This window comes from Sorex fumeus, unplaced genomic scaffold, assembly GCF_029834395.1.
Source record: "Sorex fumeus unplaced genomic scaffold, SorFum_2.1 ptg000039l, whole genome shotgun sequence".
Taxonomy (NCBI): Eukaryota; Metazoa; Chordata; class Mammalia; order Eulipotyphla; family Soricidae; genus Sorex; species Sorex fumeus.
The window spans coordinates 18,491,653-18,501,918 of record NW_026606096.1 but is presented as its reverse complement, the minus strand read 5'-3'; positions in this window follow the sequence as shown (position 1 = coordinate 18,501,918).

Genomic DNA, 10,266 nt, shown 5'->3' with positions numbered 1-10,266 from the left:
GGTCATCTTCAGATCATTAGATAATGACCTTGTTCTTCTTCAAGTCATGAAGAGTATATCAATATTTCTAATATGTTCCAATGTTTCTAATATTTAACTTTATTTTTTATAGCTGAAGGAAAATATGCTTGTAAATGCCATATTTTATTACTCCTATCTACCCAGATAATCTCCCTTTAAATTGAATTTAATCAAGGTAGTGCTGGAATCATGGTAGAGAATCATTATGTTCACAGGTCCCACGCAATGTACATTATAGAAGGTAGAAGTTAACTGTTGATCATTTTTTATTTCTTCTTATCTAACACAGTACTTTGTTTAAATACATAAGAGTTAAAATTTCTAAGAATAACCCTAAAACATTTTATAATAGCACTGTAGCACTGTCCTCCCCTTGTTCATCGATTTGCTCGAGCAGATCCAGTAATGTCTCCGTATGAGACTTGTTACTGTGTTTGACATATCGAATACACCACGGGGAGCTGGCCAGGCTTTACCATGTGGGTGATATACTCTTGGTAGCTTGCCAGGCTCTTCAAGTGTCATAAAAATATTTAAAAATGGATATCGAGAGATATTACTGCCAGTAAAGTATTTGCCTTTCAAGATACCATCCTGGTTAGATCCCCAGTATTACATATGGTAGCACTAGGAGTGAGCTCTGAATTCAGACCAGGGTGTTGCATGTGCTTCCCAAAACACAGTCGATGTATTTCACATTTATGTACATATATAATGTTTCATTTTCTAAAACAAAAAGATTTATACTCATTAAAGATGGTAAATATTAACCTATGTTTAAGGGGTATTAAGGATTTGTGAAATGACAAGATACTAAGTATATTTTAATAGACTTGTATAAAAGTTTAAAAGTTTTTTAATTTAAAACAATAGTAGGACCAAAGTGATAATATAATACATATACTAACTTTGCGCATAGTGGACTCGAGTTTGATCCCTGACACCCAAACTTAGACCATTCTTTTGTGCTGTGGTAAAAGACTGAGAACCCATTTAAAACATAATTTTTGGCATTCATATTAATGTTATATTAATGTCATATTAATGTCATATTAATGTCATATTAATGGGAATAGGTGATTATCCAAATAACTTGGTTAATTACTGAAGGACTGTATTAAAGAAAGAAAAAAATGGTAGAGGAAGAGAGTACCTGACCTGACCTGGATTCTCTCTCTCCTACCCCATAGCCTCTTGAGAACCACCAGAAGTGGATTTGGAGGTGGACAAGCACCGCCGTGTGTAGCCCTCGAGGCTCCTGCTCCTCAGGATCAGGATAGCAACCTTTCCTTGAGTACTAGAACTGAATCGTACTCAGATTTGGGTAACTTTTGCTAGAAGAGTCTTGAGTGCCACCCTGAGCATCATTTTGGCCCATCAATTCCCCACAGAAATTAATTTTTTCTTTGACTTAGATTCTATTATTACTTTATTGGAGGTAAGAACTTCCATATGTACTGAATCTCCTCTGTTTCAACTTGTCCACAGTACTGTTTCTTTGTTTTTATACATATGAAGTGAAATTTTAATGGAAATGACCAATCATGCATATAAAGAAAGATTTAGGAACACTTATATCATGTTGTTAAATGCAAGCAAAACATATTTAAAAATACGTTTGGTGGGTATCCGACTGATAGTACAGTGGATAGGGCACTTACCTTGTACTAGGTCTTCCAGGGTTCAGTTCCCCACATCATATATGATCCCCAAGCCCTGCTCAGAGTCAGCCCTTCTGAGTACAAAAACAGAAGGTAGCCCAGAGCACTTCTGGGGATGCTGGGTCTGCTTCTCAATAAGAATTATATTGGAAAGTTTATGGAAGGTTAGCATGACTGCCGAGTCATGAACAAAATAGGAGAATGGAGCAAGATATGCTGTGGAATGTAGAAGTCTGTTTCTAATAGTTCTTATGCATTATTATATGTGATTTATATTTTAAATTTAATTAAAAGTGCCACTTCTATGATGAAGTAATTTCTTATTACGTTATCACTCTTGAAGTACAGCTATAAATTTTGCAATATATAAAGAAAAATAAAACAAACTGTAGCTGTATTCTCACTATGCAGAAATGCAGATAGATTTGGAAACATGTCAAGATTTAAGTGAGAAATTAGCACAGTTGGACTTGCCATTTTATAGTTTCTGCCTGAGGACAATACACACTCTGGTCACAGAGGGCCTCTAACTGAAAATTAAACCTTTGTGTCTTTCCTTTACTTTGAAAATAAGACAGTTTGACATAACTATTGCAACTGAAATGGTAAGGTTCTACTTCAGTAATTAGAGAGCTAGCCAGCAAGGGAGGTAAAACATTGTAATAAGTTTGGAAATAAACTAACTAATATCTCACTGATTCCTAAATTTCATATACACATGACACTCTAAAGCATCCCAGTAAGGGATTAAAGAACTGAACAATTATTTGACCTCTCCTCATACTAAACTATGCAATCCAACTTAATTAAAAATATGAAAATGAAGACCAAAGGCAACAATCATCAAAGACAGACACTAAATTCCAGAGATACCAAATAGAATATATAAAATATTGATGATATCAACCAAAAATATCCAACCAAGGAAATATGATCCATTCTTAAATGAAAAGAAGATCAGTGCAGATGGACTCCAATTTGAACCAAATTATGGGCTGAATGAAATTATATTAGAATATCTATCTAAAATATATTCAATGATGGAATGAGAAATGTGCTAATGGTTAAGCAAATACATGTTAAAACTTAACAGAAAAAATATATATCTGTAATGATCTTTAAAAATGTTTATGTTGGGATTCAATAAAAAATGTCTAAGAATTAAAAGACTTCATGTGAAATTTAAAATATTCTAACTTAATAAAAAAAAGAAATGAGAGAACAAAAAAAGAATTAGTAAAATTGAAAACTAAGAGTCAGGATTATTATTAAATTACTCTCCTACATTTTATTGTTGTTAGGTATTTTATTACTTCCAAGTAGGGCTTGTTTTTCACTTTGCAGACATCACTAAGGAATTTCTCGAAATGTTAGTTTAATGAATTTATTAAACTATTTCTAATCTGTCTGGCTTCTGTCCTCATTCTTTGCTTCAGAAACTTTATTTGTCAGGTTTTAGTTCAATTTCTAAGTAGACTACTCTCACTTTTGGTGTAAACAGGAAAGTGTGAACACAAACTTTTTATACTTGGGGCACTTTTTCCAAAAATTAATATTTTTTAGACAGAAGAGTATGGGGACTGGAGAAAAAGCACAGAGATTATGCTACTCCTGCACTAAAAGTGGTTCCTTTATTGTCATTCTAATAAGAGAGCCAATAGTAAGCCCTGAACTTTTCTGGGAATGGATGAGAGAGAGAGAGAGAGAGAGGAGAGAGGGCTATAGTGTGATATGTCTCTACTAAATAGCTATACAAATAAGAATACATATTGAGTATATATATATATCATTTACAAAATATTTCATTTGGAATATTTGTTAAGAAATCCTAAAAACACCTATATACTCTTCTATGTTAGAGAATACACTAATTGCTATTTAAAGTTTATAAATATAATACAACTAGAAAACAGTTTATAACAATATAGTAATGTAGGTGGTCTAGGAAAGACATTTGCTCGGAAATAAAAAACTTCATTGATTAAAGCAGTATGCTGTTAATATAAAATAAAATATACATTTTATATTAGGGCATGAAGAATTCTTGAAAGTGCTAATTTTCATCTAAAAGTTATAAATAGAAAATTTTAGCAGAGTGTTAAAAGTGATTCAGGACTGGGTTGAGAGTACAGCAGGAAAAGCTTTGTATGCCCTGACCCAGTTTCAATCTCTAACACTTTTGTAAGCTCCCACCCCCCAAGCACTGTCAAGAATAATTCTTGACTGCAGAGGCAGGAGTAATCCCTGAGCATCACCAGTTGTGGCTCAAAAACAAACAAAAAATTGGTGGAAATGTGAATAAAATTACACATCTAAACTTTCCTTGAAAGAGGAAAGACCTTACTTCATCTCAAATATTTTAGATAAAATTTATATGAGTAGGAGTACATCAATTCTAGAAGTTTGCGCTATGAAGAAACAAAAACAAAAGCTAGGACTAACAGTCTGGGTGGAAGAAAATATTTAACCACCACACAGAAAACAAGGGATTGATACCTAAGATTTATAAAACCCTCATGGAAGTATGGTCATAACAAGCGCTAGAGGGGATGTGGTGGTTGAAAAGTCATCCTGTTTATCCTTTAAAGAAACTACTACGGAGATTTTTCAAAGGATTAAGAATATAGTTTTATATGACCCAGTGATCCGACTTCTTGGCATCTACTCCTTAAACACAAAAGCATTAATCTGTAAATACATTTGGACTCCAATGTTCATAGCAGTGCTATGTATATTAGTTAATATTTGGAAACACCCAAGCACTGAAGACAAATGAATAGATAAAGAAATGGGGGTTATTTACACAGTAGAATAAAACTACACATGCATAAGAAAACTGTTACATTGGTTAAAAGCGAAAGGTGTTGACTGAAACAAATCAAAGAAAGAAGTACCAAATCACCTCTTTCTTAAGTAGAGTATAAAGAAATAAGGCATAAAAATAGAATAAACAGTCAATGATAATATACCTTGAAAGCTGGTTTACAGACTATAGAGTTTGGAAGTGGTGGAGAGAGAGCTCGAGTAGATTTATAGAAAACCCTGGAGGGGCTGTGAATCTGATGGTGGGTGTGATGTAGCAATGTTGCAACTTGCAACATGACTATTAATAGTATTGTCAATTATGATGCCTAATTAAAAAAAATCTTAGCAAGAAGTTCAGTTTCCAGTGAGTTTCACTTTGGAAGCTGGCATTTTCTAAAGCACATATGCTTGGGACAAGGTATGCTAATTGGTTAGAATCAGTCTCTTCAGGATGATGGTAAGGTGGAAAACAGTCATCTGTGCTTTACAGTTTTGAGCTACCTCAACAAAATTAGATCAAAAATGAGCGACTTAGAGTTAATATTGTTAAGCATTCATAGTTAATATTTGATATAGTATATAAATAATTGGAAATCAGGCATTATTCATACATATTGAAAAGATAGTTATTTCTTTTATATCACGAATTAGCTATATAAGCAGAAAGTTTAGTGTTTTTTTTGAATCAAAAATTTTAATTTTTTTCCTTCTTTTTTTTTATTTAATCATTTTTTTATTAGTGAAACACCATGAGGTACATTTATAGACTTATAAATTTTTGTGCTTGGGTTTCAGTTATACAATGATCAAGTACCCATCCCTCCACCAGTGCCCATCCTCCCCCACCACGGGTCCTAGCATCCCTCCCCCCCCATCCCCCCCCCCCCCCCCGTCCCACCCTGCCACTGTGGCAGGGTATTCCCCCTTGTCCTCTCTCTCTTCTTTTGGGTACTGTGTTTTGCCAGAGAGGCTTTGAGTGGCAATCATGTTTGGTCTATAGACTACTTTTAGCATGTCTCTCCCACCCTGGCAGGGTCTTCACAACACCCTTTATTTGGTGCTCTCTTCTCTATCTGAGCTTCCTTTTCACCTAGCACATGTGGCTGGCCTTCAAGTCATGGAGCAAAATTCCTGGTACTAATCTGAGCCATTCCTGGGTGTTAGTCACCCGTTTTAGTGTTTTTAAGGTAAATGTTTAGTGTTTTTAAGGTAAATGGTTACTCTCTAGAAATATATTTGTCAAATACAATTAAGCCCACTATTACTTTACTGAGAGTTTAAGAAAGACATCTGTATTTGTTACAACTCAGCTATTAAAGGAAGTATTTATAATAAAGACATCTGTTAACCATTCAGAACATTTTCTTTTTTTCGCTAAGCAATTATTTTCTTCATATTGTGTTGCTATTGTTAGTATTAATCAGCTCAATATCTTATTTTATTGTAATTTTCAAAAGTTGAAGCCATCTTAGTGCTCAATTCTTTGTTTATATTGGTTTTATTTTTATAATAATAGTGACCCATTTTGCACAACTTTTTCTTTTCCTTATAATTCAGGGCCAAACTTATTTTAAAAATTTGTTTTAGGCTGGGAGGGATATTGGGATTAGTGGTGATGGAGTATGGCACTCATGGAGGGATGGGTACTCAATCATTGTATAACTGAAACCCAAGCACAAAAATTTGTAAGTCTACAACTGTACCTCATGGTGTTTCATTAATAAAATTAAAAAAAAAAAAACTTAGCTAAATTAAATTAAGGTAAAGGTAAGGTAAAGGCCCTCCCGTTGATCGTCGATTTGCTCGAGCGGGCCCAGTAATGTCTCCATTGGAGATTTTGTTGTTACTGTGTTTGGCATATCGAATACTCTCGGTAGCTTGCCGGGCTCTCTGAGAGGGGTTGAGGAATCGAACTCGGGTTGGCCATGTTGGCCGCTTGTAAGGCGAACACCCTACCCGCTGTGCTATCGCTCCAAAAAAATTTGTTTTAGCATTGTGATTTAAAGAGTTTTCAACAATAGGATTTGATGGGTACAGTGTTTTAACTACAGTCCCATCATCAGTGTCTCCATCTGTCCAGCAATGTCCTCAAGTTTCCTCATGCCTCCTTACCTGTCTCATGTCAGATGCATTTTAAAGGTTAATAGTGTAATTTGGGCCTCATGCTTTTAGTTGTGTGGGCTCTGCACTTAAGATATAGAGAGATAGCTTTTGTCTTCCTATGATTAACTTAGTTACCTACATTTTAAAATACAGTTCAAGATTAAACATATGGAAATTAAACATATGGAAATCCTCATTCATTCATTCATTCATTCATCATCCTGTTAATCGTCGATTGCCTCGAGCAGGCCCCAGTAACGTCTCTTTCATCCTAGCCCTGAGATTATATTCAAGGCTTTTTAGGAGAATGAGACCCATCATTGTTACTGGTATTTGGCATATTTGGTGCGCCACGGGGAGTTTGCCAGACTCTGCCCTGTGGGCAGGCTATATTCGATAGCCTGCAAGTTTGTCCAGAGTAGGAATGGGATAATGAGATATCATAAAAAGATGAAAATAGGAAATCCTCATAGGACAAAATCAGTTTGCTTAATTTTAGAGGTTGAATTTAGGTTCTGTTTATAGTATATTTTGATACATATTACTTTGAGTCACTATTATTCTTCATTGGAAATCAGAAGGCTGGTTTATTACTAACAACATTTTTTATTTACTAATTCGTCAAAGCCCTAAACAAATGATTTGAGGCTCTTAGTGTTCCTGGAGCAAGCGGATGCCATCGGGCTACACTAGAACGTGACAGGGACGAATGGAGATGTTACTGGTGCCCGCTCAAGTTAATCAAACATCAACAGAATGACAAGTGATACAAGAATTCAAGGTAGGGCTGGAGTGAAAGCATAGCAGGTAGGTTTGCCTTGCACATGGCCGACCTGGGTTCAGTTTCTCCTCCCTCTCAGAGAGCCCGGCAAGCTACTAAGAGTATCCCGCCCACATGGCAGAGTCTGACAAGCTCCCTGTGGTGTATTCGATATGCCAAAAAGCAATAACAACAAGTCTCACAATGGAGATATTACTGGTGCCTGCTCGAGCAAATCGATGAACAATGGGAGGATAGTGCCACAATTCAATGTAATGTAATCCAAATTTGTTTTTAAAAGACTAAGATTTTTTAGAACAGTTCCATTTATAATAAAATATATGATTATTTTTCTCATAAATATCATATAAATATTCAAAAGATTCCATAATATATTCATTCCATAAAATGTTCTTTCTGCAGAATTTCACAAAAAAATAAAGCACAGATATTTTGAAACCAAAAAACCTGGGTCTTCAAATTTATTTCCAAATAGGCATTATTTGCTTCACACAGATTTTTCATGATATGAATTAAGTAACCGTGTTTTAAAAAAATTGTATATGTCTATCACTCTCTCCACACATACAAAATATAAAATGAAGATTTCAATTTGAATGTTTTATGTGCATCACAAAATCTTGTATTTAATTGGAGTAAATATAAGTATTTCAGTACAAATTATATAAATTCCATCTTGATTTTCCATAAATAGTAGTAGCAAAAAATCATAACATTGCACACATTCTTATTTAATTAGCTGTCAAATTCAAATTTTGTGATTACATTTTTACAATGTATAGATATAAAGATAGAGCACGTAACAAAAATAGAGATAGTACCACTATGCTATCTCGTGCTTTTTGGCTTTCAGATTATTAACAATGAAGACAAAATACATAACTTTTATCTTTGTTTTGTCAATACATGTAAATAATTGCTACGTTGTCATCATCAATTGAGAAAATAATCTAATAAAGAATGACAGATGCACTGTTGTTTTTATTTTAATCACTTTTTCAATTTGATTCGATGGAAAAAGGGAAAATATAAATAAAATAAAATGGAGGGGGTACAACTAATGGAACCTAAGTATAATGGTAAGAGGAATAACTAAATTAACTCACAGAACTAACAGTAACATCAAAACTAACTGAATTTTACTTATTAGTAAATAATTTATTATTTATTAGTAAGTAATCATTTTACTTTGTCTTGTATTACAACTTCATCATTTTCAAAATTACACTCTAAAAATTTGAAATGAATAGAAGAGCATACACATTGGAAAGTGAGAGAGGTGTATTAAGATAGTTCTCTTTGAGCTTTGTCAAGCAAATAGTATTTAAATAATTAATAAACAACTTAATTAAGTAATAATTAGTTTATTTTTATATATAACCTAATTATGATTTTGATTTGCTACAGTTTTTGTTTATAATCATTTATACAACTTTTACATTTGATTTTTTTAAGTTCCTAATAAAATGTCCTAATTCCAACTATTTCATTATGTTGTTATTTTTGTTTGTTTTATTATTATTGAGAAACTTTTTAAATGTAATGGGAATAATTATTTTTCCATATTTGAGGAGGATAAAATTATGAAAAATTATTTTATAATGTAATATTTGGTCTGGAGCAATAGCACAGCAGTAGGGTGTTTGCCTTGCAAGCCGCCGGCCCAGCTGAGCAGGGTTCGATTCCTCCACCCCTCTCGGAAAGCCCGGCAAGCTACTGAGAGTATCTCGCCCACAGGGCAAAGCGTGGCTAGCTACCTGTGACGTATTCGATGTGCCAAACCCCGTAACAATGAGTCTCACAATGGAGACATTACGGGGCCTGCTAGAGCAAATTGATGAACAATGGGAAGACAGTGCTACAGTGATCTGTTAATGTAATATATTTAAAAATTCTTAAATTAGGCTGTTTATTGTAATATTTTATTTTAATAAATATTATTTTTAATTGCAATCATATGTTTATATGTAGAAAATAAATCTTGTTAAATAGAAAACATAAATTATAGAAATTTTTCAACCTGCAAAGAAATTTGGAAGAATTTTTACTCATTGTTTTGTAAAATTATGGATTTCAGTGAAATGAAAAAACAAACCTAAATCATGGATGCACGAAGTTTCTTTTATTTTTGTCTCACTTATAAGAACATGCAAACACAGAATATTTGTTTTTTAAATTCTTTAGTGCCAGGCCAGTTGTTTAATTTTCCGGTGTCCCCCGACTCTTCTCTAGTATAAAAAAGTAGGTACAGCTTAAGATTTCCAATGTTCATACAATAAATTAGCATTTATAAATGAGCAGTGTGTAATCACAATTTCAAGTGATTTATTAAGAGGTAGATGTTAATGTTTTCATATTTTGTAATGTTATGTGAAATAAGACCTTTTATTTTGAGTATATTGAAACAATAATTTTTATATGGCTTTATTATGTTTACAGAACCTGTTATACGTAATTTCTTCTAATTAGATTACTTTCATATGCAAAACATTTGTTTTTTACTGCACTGAACTAAATTTTTCAACTTTTTTTTTACTTTCAATTCTTTTTTTTAAATTTTTTTTTTATAGGGAAACACCATGAGGTACAGTTGTAGATTTACAATTTTTTGTGCTTGGGTTTCGATTATACAATGATCAAATACCCATCCCTCCACCAGTGCCCATCTTCTACCAGCATGGATAATATCTCTCCCACCCCCATCCCCCCATCCCCCCCTTCCTCTGTGGCAGGGCAATCCCTTGTGTTCTCTCTCTCCTTTTGGGTGTTGTGGTCTGCAAAAGAAGCATTGAGTGGCAATCATGTTCGGTCCATAGTCTACTTTCAACATGCAACTCCCCTCCTGGGAGGATCCTCCAAACAACCTTTATTTGGTGTTCCCTTCTCTATCTGAGC